This window comes from Mytilus galloprovincialis, chromosome 2, assembly GCF_965363235.1.
Source record: "Mytilus galloprovincialis chromosome 2, xbMytGall1.hap1.1, whole genome shotgun sequence".
In the NCBI taxonomy this organism is placed as follows: domain Eukaryota; kingdom Metazoa; phylum Mollusca; class Bivalvia; order Mytilida; family Mytilidae; genus Mytilus; species Mytilus galloprovincialis.
The window spans coordinates 110,840,188-110,858,474 of record NC_134839.1 but is presented as its reverse complement, the minus strand read 5'-3'; positions in this window follow the sequence as shown (position 1 = coordinate 110,858,474).

The following is an 18,287-nucleotide window of genomic DNA, read 5'->3' as shown; positions in this document are numbered from 1 at the left end:
ATCAAATTGTACCATTTGGAGGTCATTTGAATGCATGTTTACAATACCAAATGCGTGTGGTTCTTAGGGGAAACAGATAAATTAAAGCTACATCAGTACTTTGATCCTATTCAGTTTTCAAATTTCTCAATATTGCATAAATAACCAAACTTTAATACTACTGCATTGATACTACTACATATGTACTAGAGAGTGCTATGATAGACAATTTAATAAAATGCCATTTTAGAGTTGAGGTAATATAAACCTAAAAACCTATTACATTATAAATAATGCAGTTTTGACATTTAACATAAAAGACTATTCTATAGGAATAAGAAAATGTGATGTTCATGAGTGCCAATGAGAAAACTCTCCATCCACGTCACAAGTTGTAAAAGTAAACCATTATATGTCAATAAAATTAACGGTACCAATTTTCTTGCACCAGATGCACATTTCGACAATCCATGTCTCTTCAGTGATGCTCGTAGTCAAAATATTTGAAATCCAAAGCTTATATAAAAGATGAAGAGCTATAATCCAAAAGGTCCAAAAAGTATAGCCAAATCCGTGAAAGGAATCAGAGCTTTGCATGAGAGAGATACATTCCTTAATTTATAATAATTTCTATCATTTTGTAACAGCAAATTTTAATAACACAAACAATCCGTATTTTCATGCCAGTACCTAAGTACTGGCTACTGGGCTGGTGATACCCTCGGGGACTAATAGTCCACCAGCAGAGGCATAGACCCAGTGGTAGTAATAAAATTAACGGTACCAATTTTCTTGCACCAGATTAAAGTATGGCCTTCAGTGCAGAGACTTGGATCACACCAAACAGCAAGCTATAAAGGACCACACAGTGACCAGTGTAAATCAATTCAAACAGGAAAACCAATGATCTAATCTATGCAAATAATCAGAAACAAAACCACTTATGTACCACATCAACAAATGACAACCACTCATCAACAGGTTCCTAATTTAAATAAAGGCAACAGTAGTATACCACTATTCAAAAGTCAAAAATTGATTGAGAGAAAACTTATCTGGGTAACAAACTAAAACCGAGGAAAAAAAGGAACTACAGAAACACTGAAGTGCAACAAAAACAAACAACAATAAACATAGAAACAAACTATTTGGTAACAGCTGCAATATAGGACAGGTGGAAACAAATGCAGCTGGTTAAAACATTTCAACATTTTAAACATATTTCTGTGAAAAATACAATCATATCATGTAATTAAACAGAATTTTTAAGAGTCATTGGGAGAATGTTATGGAAGCTTGTTCGTGACATGAAATTAAGCAGCATGAATGGTATGGAAGCTTGTTCGTCACATGAAATTAAGCAGCTTTCATAAGAGTCATAGAGAGAATGTTATGGAAGCTTGTTCGTGACATGATATTAAGCAGCTTTGATAAGAGCCATAGGGAGAATGTTATGGAAGCTTGTTCGTGACATGAAATTAAGTAGCTTTTATAAGAGCTCGAGTCATCAGGAGAATGTTATGGAAGCATGTTCATGACATGATATTAAGCAGCATTTATAAGAGTTATTAAGAGAATGTTATGGAAGCTTGTTTGTGATATGAAATTAGGCAACTTTAATAAGAGCCATAGGGAGAATGTTATGGAAGCTTGTTTGTGATATGAAATTAGGCAACTTTAATAAGAGCCATAGGGAGAATGTTATGGAAGCTTGTTTGTGATATGAAATTAGGCAACTTTAATAAGAGTCATAGGGAGAATGTTATGGAAGCTTGATTGTGACATGATATTAGGCAGCTTTTACAAGAGTTATTGGGAGAATGTTATGGAAGCATGTTTGTGACATGATATTAGGCAGCTTTCATAAGAGTCGTAGGGAGAATGATATGGAAGCATGTTTGTGACATGATATTAAGCAGCTTTAATAAAAGTCATAGGGAGAATGTTATGGAAGCTTGTTCGTGACATGAAATTAAGCAGCTTTAATAAGAGTCATAGGGAGAATGTTATGGAAGCCTGTTTGTGACATGATATTAAGCAGCTTTTATAAGAGTCATAGGGAGAATGTTATGGAAGCTTGTTTGTGACATGATATTAAGCAGTTTTTGGGATACGATTGCTTTCAAGCAATCTGTAGACTTTTACCGTTGACTCAGGGCTGCATTCCCTCACGTCAACCGTTTTATTCTAAACATTCAGCAACATCTCCAATTCTTATGATTGTCTTGCTTTAAAAGGTAAAAACAGGCAAAAGGATTGAACATAAACAACTTTCCTGTAATGTTCTTCTCATAATATTCATATTTGATATTTCCCTTGACCTATATGCGTGTTTTTAACAACACGGAAAATCAGAATTAAGCAGTATTTATATTTAGTGTTTTTATAAATTTAGAAACACGTCAGAGGGAATTCCCCAGTTTTGATAAATGCGAGAGTTCTCTGACTTCCGATAATTCTATTTCTGTCATATAAGAACTGAAGTGGAGTTTTTCCATATTTTACCGTTATGAAACTGATATTTGATACTGTACTCTCATAAAGAAATGGAGAACCATTCATCATATCATTAAATAAACGTTCTTTTTCCAAATCGCAAGACGTGGGTTTGTTGGGTTACACTAATGTCCTGACAATGTCCTGACAGTGTCCTGACGGAAATGAAAATGTTAAATACTTCTTTATTATTGAAAGGATTTACTTGAAATTTGGAACCAAGCAAGATGAGAACTTATATTTAATAAATAAAATTTAAAAAAATAAAAAAAATATTTATCAGAGTTAGAAAACTTGACCTGACTAACTTGACTTTGAAACTACTAATGTCCTATTCGAAATGAAACGGCTAAAACGTGTTTTATTGACAGGATAGACTTCAAATTCGATACCAAGGAAGATTAAAACATTTAATACAAAAATATCAAAAGAAAAAGGAAAAAAAATATTTTTAAGAGTTACAAAACTTGACCTGACCAACTACGTCCTCCCGTGACTAATGTCCTGAACGATGTAAAATGGTAATAACTTTTTTGTTCTGTGAAGGATCGATTTCAAATTTGATGTCAACGAAGATTCTAAAATTGAATATAGAGATATAAGAAAAAATATTCAAAAAACTAATTTTAAGTGTTAGAAATCTTGACCTGACCAACGTCGAATCTGCCCTGACTAATGTTCTGATCGATGTAGAAAATGTTAATAACTTTTTTGTTATTGAAAGAATTGACTTAATTAAAGTTTCTTACCAAGGAAAATTATAATATTCAAAATAAGCATTATGAAAAAAAAAATTGTTTGTTTTTTGAAATGTTAGAAAACTTGACCTGACGAACTTGATCTTTGTCAATTTAATCACACCTATATTTATTAAAATTGGAGTGTTTACTTACCTATATTTTTCTTATTTATTTCACTCAATTTTTGTTTTTTTAGTTAATGAGGGATTAAACATGTCAAATAACATAAATAAGGACAGGAAATGGGCTTCTTTTGATTTCAAGATATTGTTTTTACAAGCATTCAAAGTAGAATTATGTTAGAATCACATAGAAATATAAAAACTTATAATAAACATAATGGTATTATATGTCACTGTCTTTTGGCTTTCTTCTACACATATATTATGAATTATAAAAATGCATTAAAGTTCTTTATATTTAAATTAGAAAAAAATGAAATATCAATATAATTTAAAGAATTAAGTCTATTCTGTCTTAAGAGAGAGAAAAAACAGTTATATAATATTTGTCATTTCTTCATCGGTCAGGACATTGCAGGACAAGGGTAAACATTGATCAGGTCAAGTTTAAAATATTTTTATTTTACATTCTTATACTAAGTGTTGTAATCTTCCATGATACCAAACTTGGTAACATCCCATTAAATAACAAAAAGGTTATTGGCATTTTTATAACGTTCAGGACATTCATCATGACAAAGATCAAGTTGGTCAGGTCAAGTTTTCTAACATTTGAAAAATTAACAAACATTTTTTTCTCATAAATTCCTATATTTAATGCTATCATGCATCGTCCTTGGTAAGGAACTTAAGTCATTTTTTTTCAAAAATAAAAAGTTATTAACATTTTCTGCATCGGTCAGGACATTAGTCAGGGCAGAGTCGACGTTGGTCAGGTCAAGTTTTCTAACTCTTTAAATTATTTTTTTTAAATCTTTTTCTTGTATCTCTATATTTAGTATTATTATCTTCCTTGACATCAAATTTGAAATCGATCTTTCAAAGAATAAAAAAGTTATAAGCATTTTACATCGGTCAGGACATTAGTCACGGGAAAGACGTAGTTGGTCAGGTCAAGTTTTCTAACTCTTGAAAATATTTTTTTTTTTTTTTTTCTCATATTTTTGTGTCAAATGTTTTAATCTTCCTTGGTATCGAATTTGAAGTCTATCCTGTCAATAATAAAACATTTTTTATCCGTTTCATATCGGTCAGGACATTAGTAGTTTCAAAGTCAAGTTGGTCAGGTCAAGTTTTCTAACTCTTATAAATATTTTTTTAATTAAAAAAAAATATCTATTAAATATAAGTTCTCATCTTGCTTGATTCAAAATTTCAAGTAAATCCTTCCAATAATAAAAAAAGTATTTAGCATTTTCATTTCTGTCAGGACACTGTCAGGACATTGTCAGGACATTAGTGTAACCCGGGTTTGTTTATGTATTAATGCGCATGCGTATAGTTTTCTTGATTTCAAGGGGTATCAGATTGAGTGGTTGCTCTGGAATCCCCGCTTCATTGATTAATTTGAAACTCATGGGACTCTTTCTATGTCTGTCTGCTATTGAGGGTTATTGTTGTGGCATAATTTTAAATCATATGCATCATTTAAATTAAAATGAATGTAGTGTTTACCTATAACACCCCTTCAGCCGAAATGGAGTCTTCCATATTATCGTTTCGAGTTGTCTCCCTTCCGGAAGTATTTTCCGTCAAAATCGAAATACAATACGACTCGTCAAGAAAAATTAACTCGTTAGATGTCAAAAACGTCGTATTATATTAAGAACAATCTTAATTATAAACAGAGGAGTGTGTACGGAAAGGAGTCATGCCCAAGGACCCTAAGGAAATTAATATTTAAAGAGTTAGAAATGGGGTTCCTCCTAGAATTAACGGTGATAAGATACGAAGTGAAATACCTTCTGTCACTCTCAGTGACTGCTGTGAAAAGTAAACTTGGAATTGATAGTACAAAAATAAAACACAATAAGTACATTGCTCATACACTTGTTTCCGGGATTGGCTATTTTTAAAGTTGAGTGACTATTCAGATTATTACATTTTGCATGTGCAGTTGAATTAGTTTTGAAAATAATACTATCCAGCTGTATTAGGGCTGCCAAAAATGCGTGAGACTCACGCATGTTCATGCTTTTTTGCGGCAGTATCCTTGGATCTATTTTTTTTCCCTCTTTGATCTTTTCAATTTTGGCAAAATCTCACGCATTTGCTTAATTAAAAGTTGGCAGAACTGCTATACATGTGTCAATGAAAACTATGGCAATCGTATCCCTCAGAGCATTCTGCTCTTTGATTATAAGAGTCATAGGGAGAATTTTATGGAAGCTTGTTTGTGACATGATATAAAGCAGCTTTTATAAGAGTCATTGGGAAGAATGTTATGAAAGCATGTGCATTTGAATTTGAGAGCACTTACAAGAGTCACTGAAAAGCTGGTTCATGTCATGAAATTGAGCAGCATTAATGAGTAATCACTGAGTAGAATGTTATGGAAGCATGTTCATGAAATGAAATTAAGCAGCATTTATAGGAGGTATTGAAAAGAATGTTTAAGGTTACAGTCTTATAATTGACTGCTCCATAGGCTTACATGCAAAACAGCTATAAGTCTATATATATGTTTCAATTCAGCATAAACCTATAATCAAACAGAAAAAAATGAGTTCAGAAAAAAATTCAGAAAAAAATGCACTATTTTGTTTCCCTCCATGTTTTGGCACCGGAAACTGGAGTAGTAATACAAGACTGGTACCTTAAAGCATGTTAACGACATAATGATAATAAAATTCAGCTCAAGGATATACTGTTTGTGGTGTTTATCTTGTCAATTCAACCAAAAAAATTTTTGTTAAAGGCACTGTAGTGATATGTAGGTCATCAATTGTTAACGGATTCAAAACTGACTGAGTTATTAATTTGATAAAGTGCGACTGAAGTTATGGTCCTTGATGATCTATTGGAATATTGCAGTTATATCTCTTTTTGTGAAATTAGTTATGAATCAATTATCAAATGCTTTAAACTGTTGTATCAGTTAATGATGAAAAATTGAAGTCCAGTTATATTTTGATCATTTTGACTTTTGCGGTCATTGAGATATGGTGCCAAAATGTTGTCCAAGTGTAAAATTGGCGCTTTTATTTTTGCTGTTTCGAAGTTTTAGTTCTAACTCGAATAATTCAAGCCCTTTCCTAGTCCGATTTTCTCCCACACGAGGTTAATGTAGCCATCGTAGATCAGCAGAATATAAAGATTCGGGTTATTTTGGTTCTTGGTAAAACGGCAAATAGCCATTTAAACTGGACAGGTAAACAAAGGTAGAGAACGCCTTTCAAAATACAGAAAACCCAGTTTTCCTTGTTATCCTTTGGTTTGTTTAGCTAATTGGAGATAGTAACTTCATTGTTCGATTAAGGTGAATCCAGAAAACCCCTTTGGGTGCATGAGCTTTATAAAGCGTTATTTTCAATTATTTAATAACCGGCTTATTGACAATGATACCTTATCTTATATTTTTAGATAATTTATCACTGAAAAATAATGGAATTGTTTTCATAACAATAGTACACATGCACAATCCAACAATAGTACACATGCACAATCCATGGTGATGATAAGCATCAGTTTTGTAAGAGTTGTCTTCATTTGTATTGAGTGTGAGTGCAGCAAGGTTGTAATGTCTGGTGTCAGAGTTGTCCTCATTTGTATTGAGTATGCGTGCAACAAGGTTGAAATGTCTGGTGTCAGATTTGTCCTCATTTGTATTGAGTGTGCGTGCAACAAGGTTGTAATGTCTGTTGTCAGAGTTGTCCTCATTTGTATTGAGTGTGCGTGCAACAAGGTTGTAATTTCTGGTGTCAGAGTTGTCCTCATTTGTATTGAGTGTGCGTGCAACAAGGTTGTAATGTCTGATGTCAGAGTTGTCCTCATTTGTATTGAGTGTGCGTGCAACAAGGTTGTATTGTCTGGAGTCAGAGTTGTCCTCATTTGTATTGAGTGTGCGTGCAACAAGGTTGTAATATCTGATGTCAGAGTGGTCCTTATTTGTATTGAGTGTGAGTGCAACAAGGTTGTAATGTCTGGTGTCAGAGTGGTCCTCATTTGTATTGAGTCTAAGTGCAACAAGGTTGTAATGTCTGATGTCAGAGTTGTCATCATTTGTATTGAGTGTGCGTGCAACAAGGTTGCATTGTAATAAAGGCAACAGTAGTATACCGCTGTTCAAAACTCATAAATCCACGGACAAAAAACAAAATCAGGGTAACAAACTAAAACCGAGGGAAACGCATTAAATATAAGTGTGCGTGCAACAAGGTTGTAATGTCTGTTGTCAGAGTTGTCCTCATTTGTCCTCTGCTGGTGGACTATTAGTCCCCGAAGGTATCTCCGGCCCAGTAGCCAGTACTTCGGTACTGGCATGAATATACGGATTTGTTGTGTTATTAAAATTTGCTGTTACAAAATGTTAGAAATTATTATAAATTAAGGAATGTATCTCCCTCATGCAAAGCTATGATTCCTTTCACGGATTTGGCTAAACTTTTTGGACCTTTTGGATTATAGCTCTTCATCTTTTATATAAGCTTTGAATTTCAAATATTTTGGCCACGAGCATCACTGAAGAGACACGTATTGTCGAAATGCGCATCTGGTGCAGGAAAATTGGTACCGTTAATGTTATTACTACCACCGGGTCGATGCCTCTGCTGTTGGACTGTTAGTCACCGAGGGTATCTCCAGCCCAGTAGCCAGAAGTTCGGTACTGGCATGAATATACGGATTTTTTGTGTTATTAAAATTTGCTACAAAATGTTAAGAAATTATTATAAATTAAGGAATGTATCTCCCTCATGCAAAGCTCTGATTCCTTTCACGGATTTGGCTAAACTTTTTGGACTTTTTGGATTATAGCTCTTCATCTTTTATATAAGCTTTGGATTTCAAATATTTTGGCCACGTGCATCACTGAGGAGACACGTATTGTCGAAAAGCGCATCTGGTGCAGGAAAATTGGCACCGTTAAAGTTATTACTACGACTGGGTCGATGCCTCTGCTGGTGGACTGTTAGTCACCGAGGGTATCTCCAGCCCAGTAGCCAGTACTTCGGTACTGGCATGAATATACGGATTTTTTGTGTTATTAAAATTTGCTGTTACAAAATGTTAGAAATTATTATAAATTAAGAAATGTATCTCCCTCATGCAAAGCTATGATTTCTTTCACGGATTTGGCTAAACTTTTTGGAGCTTTTGGATTATAGCTCTTCATCTTTTATATAAGGTTTAGATTACCTTAGCCGTATTTGGCACAACTTTTTGGAATTTTGGATCCTCAATGCTCTTTAACTTTGTACTTGTTTGGCTTTATAACTATTTTAATTTGAGCGTCACTGATGAGTCTTATGTAGACGAAACGCGCGTCTTGCGTACTAAATCATAATCCTGGTCATTGATAATTATTTACACCACTGGGTCGATACCACTGCTGGTGGACGTTTCGTCCCCGATGGTATCACCAGCCCAGTAGTCAACACTTCGGTGTTGACATGAATATCAATAATGTGGTCATTTTTATAAATTTCCTGATTACAAAACTGTGAATTTTCGAAAAACTAAGGATTTTCTTATACCAGGTTTAGATTACCTTAGCCGTATTTGGCACAATTTTTTGGAATTTTGGATCCTCAATGCTCTTCAACTTTGTACTTGTTTGGCTTTATAACTATTTTGATTTGAGCGTCACTGATGAGTCTTATGTAGACGAAACGCGCGTCTGACGTACTAAATTATAATCCTGGTACTTTTGATAACTAATTATATAAGCTTTGGATTTCAAATATTTTGGCAACGAGCATCACTGAAGAGACATGTATTGTCGAAATGCGCATCTGGTGCAGGAAAATTGGTACTGTTAATGTTATTGTATTGAGTGTGCGTGCAACAAGGTTGTAATGTCTGATGTCACAGTTATCTTCATTTGTATTGAGTGTGCGTGCAACAAGGTTGTAATGTTTGATGTCAGAGTTGTCCTCATTTGTATTGAGTGTGCGTGCAACAAGGTTGTAATGTCTGGTATTATTTAACGTGATAGAAATATCTTATTATTCGGCTCTAAAAACCTGTGGTTTGTGGTTCATATCAAAATAGAACATGACAGATAGGATTTAGAACATGCATCAGTAGGCTTAAGTAACCGGGGATTTGTGGTTTTTAGAAACTGAAGGATTATCTTGTAGAGTTGATGTATTTCTATATTTGAAACTGTTGAAGACTTTTAAATATATGTTGTAATCGATAATTGTTTACAAAACCTTTTATGTTCTAATGATGAAAATGACTGTTCCAAGTCAAAAATATGACAGTTGTTTGGAAGGTTGAACCTGGTTGTGTGGTTAGCCAAACCTCGTTCTTTAAGGCAATGTTAGATATATCTCTAAAATGACAACATTACAATACAGGAATACAGTACAAATAAATGGAAGAACATTCAGGACAAAGAAATACATAAAAAATAATATCATTGTACATTTCGACATGTTGATCATAAGATAACAACGAATACCTAAAATAGTATAGGACAGTACACAAAAAAAGCATAATAGAATTACGAACTTAAATCATATAAATGATATGGGTGATTAATTACGTGTACTTTTCCATACGAATAGAAAACAAAAAATAGAATAACAACTTAAAACAATAAGACATAGACAACATCCGATCAGAATGACAAATAAACACATCATGACTAAAAACATGAATGTTGAATTAGCAAATACCGAGAATCGAGACACGTCTTGTAGTAATGCGTATTCACACTCAACAAAACAAGTCATTTCCGGGAATTGTTCACGTCCGGTGCTTAAAAACCAGATGACATGAACTACAATTTAAGACGTGGGGAAAATGTCCTTAGTTGGTTTAGACACAGACACACCGTATGGATCAACCAATTCCTGCCGGTGTGCATAACATTGACGGAGTGTCATTTTTAATCTTTCCTCCTCATAACTTTGTTGAAGCAGTATCTGCGTAAAGAGCACACTCCTGTATATGAGGTCAGTAAAGTGTGAACATACACCAACATAACGTATCAACTGAGATAAAGAAACATCATACAATGGGGCAGAGGGTATGGTACTGCTGAGAATGGGAAATTCATAATTGGGAAGTTAAAATCGTTTTGTTGTCTTAGATTTTAGTGTGAAATGACAGATCATTGCAGTTGGCTAGGTGTGTCTACAGATATAAAAGGTCTTTGCAGATTGCATGGTACTACCTGATATATAATAGATAATTGTATATTTCTGGGTACTTCTTGATATATGATAGATCATTGCATATTTCTGGGTACTTCAACAGATATGATAGATCTTGTAAATTACTAGGTACTTCTAGAAATATGATAAACCCTTGCAGATGTTTGGGTACTTCCTGATATATGATAGATCATTGTATATTTCTGGATACTTGCAGAGATATGATAGATTATTGTAGATTTCTGGGTACTTCACAAGATATGATAAACCATTGCAGATTACTGTGTACTTCCAGAGATATGATATATCATTGTATATTTCCGAGTACTTCAACATATATGATGGATCATTGTGTTTTTCATGGGTACCTCTTGAGATATGGTGGATCATCGCCAATTTCTAGGTATTATAGATTTATTACGCACTGCTGTGTTTTTCCAGAGATATAATATCAATAGCAGGAACAGCGGTATACTAGTTTTGCCTTATTTGTCGTTACATTAAATCGAAAATTGTTTAAATGATTGTGTTTTTACAAATACATTTATATATTCCAATTAAGGTTTTGCCCGTATTTCATGTTTCACTAATATTGGGGTGTCATCCTGGTTTGTCCACTTTTAATTACATGTATATGTAAACATAGAGGGAATTGTTGTTTTAACAATGATAGTTTTTTTCTGAATTATAGTCATATTTTTTACCTTTTATTTTACATGAAAATTAAAAAAGAATATAACATTCTGCTATTAAATGAAGGAAAATGTGAAGATTTTTTCTATATTTTATATATATTTGGCACGATAATGTATTTTATAAACAACAAAAATAGGAAAAATGAAATAATTTTCCAATTTAGCAACAAATAGATTTAAAAAAATTATTGGCTCATTTTGAAAAAAAAGTAAAAAGTAAAATAATGAAACTAAAGATTTATAAGAAAAAAATATAATTTAGATATCTTTTAATTTATTTAACTTACTTTTTGTAAATTTGAAATTTAAACAAAACACACTGTTCTGAAATTTTATATAAAAATTTCCAATTATAAATGCTCGCAACTAGAATATAAATGCAACTGTTCAGTAGCCAAGCTATAAGTATGACACCATTTGAACAGCAATCTGCATCCACATTAGCTGGTTCTTCTAAAAAATAACAATGAAACATCTTTCATTTAATAATCATGATTGCTTAATTTTTAATCATTTTTTTTACAATTTACCCAAGCTGTTAATATCGTCTGACTTTTTTGTGAGCAGTTCTCATGAATCATAGTACTATAAATATGAAATTGTACACCATTCAAATCATTCAAACCAAGTATGGCAAATGCACAAGTTCAACCACTTCAGTATGTACAGAATAAGTTAGGTAGAGACAGCTTGGTCTTAGGAGGTCATCGTTACAGAGTGAAAAACAAAAGACACAACAGAGTTTACTAGCGACGTACTATTCCAGCCTGCCCTTCAACAGTTAACACTCATGATGGGTTGAAAACTACCGCTTTCTATGGAACCACTATTACACAGAAGGACCCCGCACCACAAATCACTTGGAATGATGGCACGAGACTCAAACATACCCACCACAACATCAACGAGATTATTGAGCTACTAAAGAAGACACAGGCACTAACAGAATGCAATATTATCCAGTATGCAACAGGAGGAGCCCGCCAACCAAAAAGACGACGATAAAGAGTAATAGACACCAGATTCCAACTACTGAAAGACCGATACCAATAGTTATCAAAGGTACCAGGATTATAATTTAGTACGCCAGACGCGCGTTTCGTCTACATAAGACTCATCAGTGACGCTCATATCAAAATATTTATAAAGCCAAACAAGTACAAAGTTGAAGAACATTGAGGATCCAAAATTCCAAAAAGTTGTGCCAAATACGTCTAAGGTAATCTATGCCTGGGATAAGAAAATCCTTAGTTTTCAAAAATTCAAAGTTTTGTAAACAGGAAATTTATAAAAATGACCACATTATTGATATTCATGTCAACACCGAAGTGTTGACTACTGGGCTGGTGATACCATCGGGGACGAAACGTCCACCAGCAGTAGCATCGACCCAGTGGTTTAAATAGTTATCAAAGGTACCAGGATTATAATTTAGTACGCCAGACGCTCGTTTCGTCTACATAAGACTCATCAGTGACGCTCATATCAAAATATTTATAAAGCCAAACAAGTACAAAGTTGAACCAAAAATGAATTATCAACGTTGTAGATTAATAAAGGCAACAGTAGTATACCGCTGTTCAAAACTCATAAATCCATGGACAAAAAACGAAATCGGGGTAACAAACTAAAACCGAGGGAAACGCATTAAATATTAGAGGAGAACAACGACACAACATTAAAATGTAACACACACAGCAACGGACCAAGCATCAGACAACATCCGATGAGAACAACCAATATAACATCAAAACCAAATACATGAATTTGGGATAAAAAAGTACCGTGACACGTCTCATAGTAATGTGAATTCACACTCAAAAATAGGAGAAAACAAACGACACAACGGAAACACAAAGTAAAAATGTTACACACACAGAAACGAACTATGATATAACAATGGCCATTTTCCTGACTTGGTACAGGACATTTTTAAAGAAAAAAATGGTGGGTTGAACCTGGTTTTGTGGCATGCCAACCCTCGCACTTTGATGGCATTGTTAAATATAACATTAAAATGACAACATAATAATACAGGACTACAATACAAATAAATAGCAGAACGTATTAGGCATAGAAACACATGAATAATAGATAACAAAAGGCATCAGGTTTAAAATTCATTACGTCAAAAACGCGCCTCGTCCAAACAAGACTTACCAGTGACGCCCAGATATAAAAGTTCGCAAGTCAAAAAAAAGGGGGACAAAGTTGTACAGCTCTGAGGATCAAAAGTTGAAAAAGGTTGCGTCAAATACGGCTAGGGTTTTTTGCTTGTGATAAGAACATCCTTATTATATAGAACAATTTATTCTATTGCAAACAGTAAATTTTATCAAATGAATATAAAAGATTTACATGATCAAACTGACGTTAACTAATTACAGAAAACAAAACCATAATACATAATGCATAATAGATTACTCTGACGCAGCATCCCTTCGTCTCATGTTGAACTGAACAATGAAGTGAAATATTGTAAATTGTGACTTTGTAAATATGATAATGTTTTGTAACTTTTGTTGTATATATAAAATATTATATTCTCTTTTTTTTTTTACATATATGCCCTTATTACTTATTTACCATAGTGCTTAATTTATTTCCTTATGCAATGCATTTATAAAATTGATTAATTTATTAAATTAGTTTCGCAATAAAAGAACTTGTATTAAGTTGTATTAATATTTTATCTTGAAAAGCTTTCAGAAACTAATAAACTACAAAGACACTTTTATAACTGAATAGTATTTGTTTGTTATTTGTTTTATATGTATGTTGAATGAATTGGTTGAATTGATTTTGAAATTACTTGAGAAAAAACATTTAATTTTTTTAATTATTTTTCTATAAAAAAAAAAACCAACCTGAATATCTAGAAAAATAAAGGCAACAGTAGTATACCGCTGTTCAAAACTCATAAACCTATGGACAAAAAACAAAATCGGGGTAGCAAACTAAAACTGCATTAAATATAAGGGGAGAACAACGACACAACATTAAAATGTAACACACACAGCAACGGACTAAGCATTAGACAACATCCGATGAGAATAACCAATATAACATCAAAATCAAATACATGAATTTGGGATAGAAAAGTACCGTGACTCGTCTTGTAGTAATGTGAATTCACACTTACAAACTATATACATAAGTTGGAACAGACTGTACAATTGTATGCTCATTAAACCTTTTTTTTTTTTTTTTGTTTTTTTTTTTTTTTCTTCTTAACTAATAGATAACTAGTAGAACTAAAGTAGGCAAACCAGGAGTAAACCAATCTTGTAAGCGGATATTGAAAAAATAGAACATTCTTAGTTTATTACTGGCTTAAAGTTTTGTATTATTATTTGATCTGTCAAAAATTTATCGGCAAACAATCATCAATATGTCATATTCACTATATCAAAATTAAAGGTGACTTGAATTCTGTTTGAAAAGTTGGCTTATGTTAAATAGGCTTTTTATTTCTTTGTCAGTATCGGATTTATATGAATACATTATTGTGCGAATCAAACGAAATTTTAAGGGAAAGTCAATAGATACATAAATATTACTCTTTTTTATAAATCGGACTAGAGTAGGTAAGTTATTGTCTTTACTATGAAAATATTATTAGTGTAAACAATATTCTATTTTGAAATTAAATATATCTAATACTATTTAAATTCAAATTGTGCCAACTATGATAAAACAAGTGCTTCTATCGATCTGTCTCCATGGTTCTACCTTGAAATCTTTACATCAAATCAAACTTGCATTGAATGATCATTGGAGGTATCTTGTTTCAAGTTTGAGGTTTCTCCGCGACAATGGTTTGATATAGAACAAAAGGGTAAACAGCCATCTTTAACTCACAATAGGAGCAGAAAATCTGACTGCGTTGAAATGTCAGTATTTACTTTCTATTCCTAGAAATTTAGAAAAATAATGACTAGGCTATAAAATTTAGTGAACAATTATATCAACATAAGAACATCTTATTTCTATGAAGGTTATTTGGCCCTGATCTTTCAGTCACGGATCATGGACTTAGAATGATTGTTTAGTCAACATACTAAAGAATTGTCATTTTGTTTTCAACATTTTGTTTTAACTACTAAACTACATACAGATAAACATATCTCTGTGTCAACAGTTAATCATTGAGTCCTTGGATTGTAATTATTTATGAATGGTAAATTTTAAACTACTATCTTGAAAAACAATAGATAGAAATTATGCGTAACATAAAGATAAAAAAAATATCTACTAGTATTAACCGAATCTTGTAGGAGTTATTATCCTTGAACGACGATTGTTTACTAATGTTAAAGTTTTAGTGATGATTTATTTATACAACCAACTGACTACATGACTAAGTATATAAGTAATTGCCATTAAATGATTTCTTTTTCAAAATTAACATTTTCTTATCATTTTGAGATCAACTGTAATAGATACACATAAACTGTAAACAGTAAAAAATGTAACTGATACAATACCAACAAGAATGTCAATATACGTGGTACTGTGAACTGAATACTGGAGTCCTGGATTGATGATTCTTAATGAATTGTAATATGTTCGTTTCTATCTTTAAAACAATAGATAGATAGACATTATGAAGAACAAATATGATTCGTAGTACATGTAACATAAAGATTTAAAAATAAAATATCAACCGACTCTTGTAGGATTTATTATCCTTGAACGACTACTCGTATTTGTTTACCACTGTAAAAGCTTTTTACGCTTTTTCTTCAAGATTAATCAAAATTTCAATTTAAAAAAAAAATGGAGGAGGGGTGTCATATCTAAGCAATTGAAACCAATTGAAAACTAATAAATTAAAGGAAGATTTGCATTCATTACAACTTTCATTCATTGGTTAAACTGTATAACTCAGACCTTAGACAATTTAATGTCTTTCTGTTGAACCAGTCATATAAAATGTATAACCCAGGGAGACAACTACATATGCACTTTCATATTCAGTCAACGTGCATCACTATGCATTATCTATAAATTATGTGGCAAAGGGGAATGATTTAGTCCAATACAATGAGTTGAGTTATCAATGATGATATGTTCATAATTATAAATTAACTGTTAACAAAACCTTTAATTTTAGAAATACTAAGTCTTTTCAGTCTTAAGTCAGGAATAGATTACCTTAGCTGAATCCGGAAAACTTTTAGGAATTTTTGGTTGTTAATGCTCTTCAACGTCGTACTTTATTTGGCCTTTTAAACATTTTTTTATTCGAGCGTCACTGATGAGTCTTTTGAAGACGAAACGTGCGTCTGGCGTAAATATAAAACTTTAATCCTGGTATCTATTATGAGCTTATTTGTCCAATACAATGACTGTACCAATTATAACAAATAAATACAAACAACAGAGTCAAAGGTGGAAATAAGCAAAGAATTACGGTCCATTCAAGATAATTGTCTGTGTCTAGTTAAAATAAGTTGTGATTGCATTGTGCATTTCAACTTCCTGTAAAATATAGAGTTATTGTCCTTTAAACCTAGTGGCAGGTAGAAAGGCTAATGTAATATTGTTATATTTTATTCTTGTAATTTTTTGTAAATAAATACTGTTTAAACTAAAGACAGAAACTTAAAACAGCAAACATGACCAGCAAGACAAGTTAAAATAATAAGTTACATTACTGAAACAATGGACTTTTCTTTTAAGTTAATGCCCTTGAAAAATGATATTGTAAGCATTTGTATTTGTTTGGTATAAAAAAAAAACAGATTGAACATTCAACAACAAAAAGAATAAACAGACAAATATTGGACGGTTCACAAATTCATTTCTTAATATGTTCTATTTTACCAGAATTATTTGTGCGCAGTATTCTTTTTTCATTGTTACATAATAAATCATTAGAACTGCGAGCACACATTAGATTTATTGCCATTATAAAACAAGAATTATTACCATATTCCCATGTGTTACAAACATCGTAGAACTATGTCGGTTGAAGGTAGGCGTTTAATTACCTATATTTGGATTTGTGGTTTTAAGCAATGGATTATTGTGACAGTTAAAACTTATTTGTCTCTGGTTTTTGTGGTTTGTTCTAGAATTATCTATAATAACTTCACGTGTTGAAACATGAACAGACAATGATGCAATATTGAGGGAAATGGTATGGCGTATGGACTGCAAGCAACAGTATAATGATTTAATGAGAATTAGTCGTTCTAACCAAAAGTACTCTACTATGTTTTGACAGTGGCATGAAAAATCAAATGTACAAGTCATTTTTATAGAATTTGTCATGATTTAAACATAATCCTTTACTTAGATCTTTGTTATAATTCCTTATGAGTAAAAACAAGCAGTATTGCCTATATGCAAACAAGATGCATACTTCAATAATAACTATATGGTTAGCAATAGTCCATGTTACTAGCAACAATGTCCATATGGTAGGCAAGAGCCATATACTACCAGCAATTATATGTGTCTGGCAAGAAAGAGTCCCATGTAACCAGCAATTATGTCAATATATTAAGAGACACTTGCATTTCAAATAAACATGGTTGCCGGTAGTATGACTCTTGCTAAACATATGGACATAATTGCTATTTACGAGGGACTCTTGCTTAAAGCTGGTAGTGTTCGACTCTAGCGTACCATTTAAGAATTGAATGCTTCTTTTTGTAACTTCATTGGGGTGTAAAAACGTTGACCGAAGTACATTTTGTAGGCATCACGGAAGCTCTTCATTCTAAAAATGTACCCACGCTCAACGCTTTTACAACTCTATGAAATTACAAAAAGAAGCATTCAATACTTATAATTACAATTTTTTAGCTAGGATCATGAAAACACGATTTTTATCAAGTTATTTTTTAATTCACCTTTGCACTTTATTGTGGGACCTCGTGTCATCATGAATCATAAATTTTATTGTGTAATGCAATTGATAAAGGAATAACGCGAGATGTGCAGTTAGCCAATCAGAATAAAGTATTATAATTATACATTATTGTTGGTCATCCAAACGAGATTGATTTTCTCGCTTGAGCCGGTAAGGCGAAAGCGAGAAAGGCAATGAGTTGAGATGACCAATGATAATCTGTTCATCGC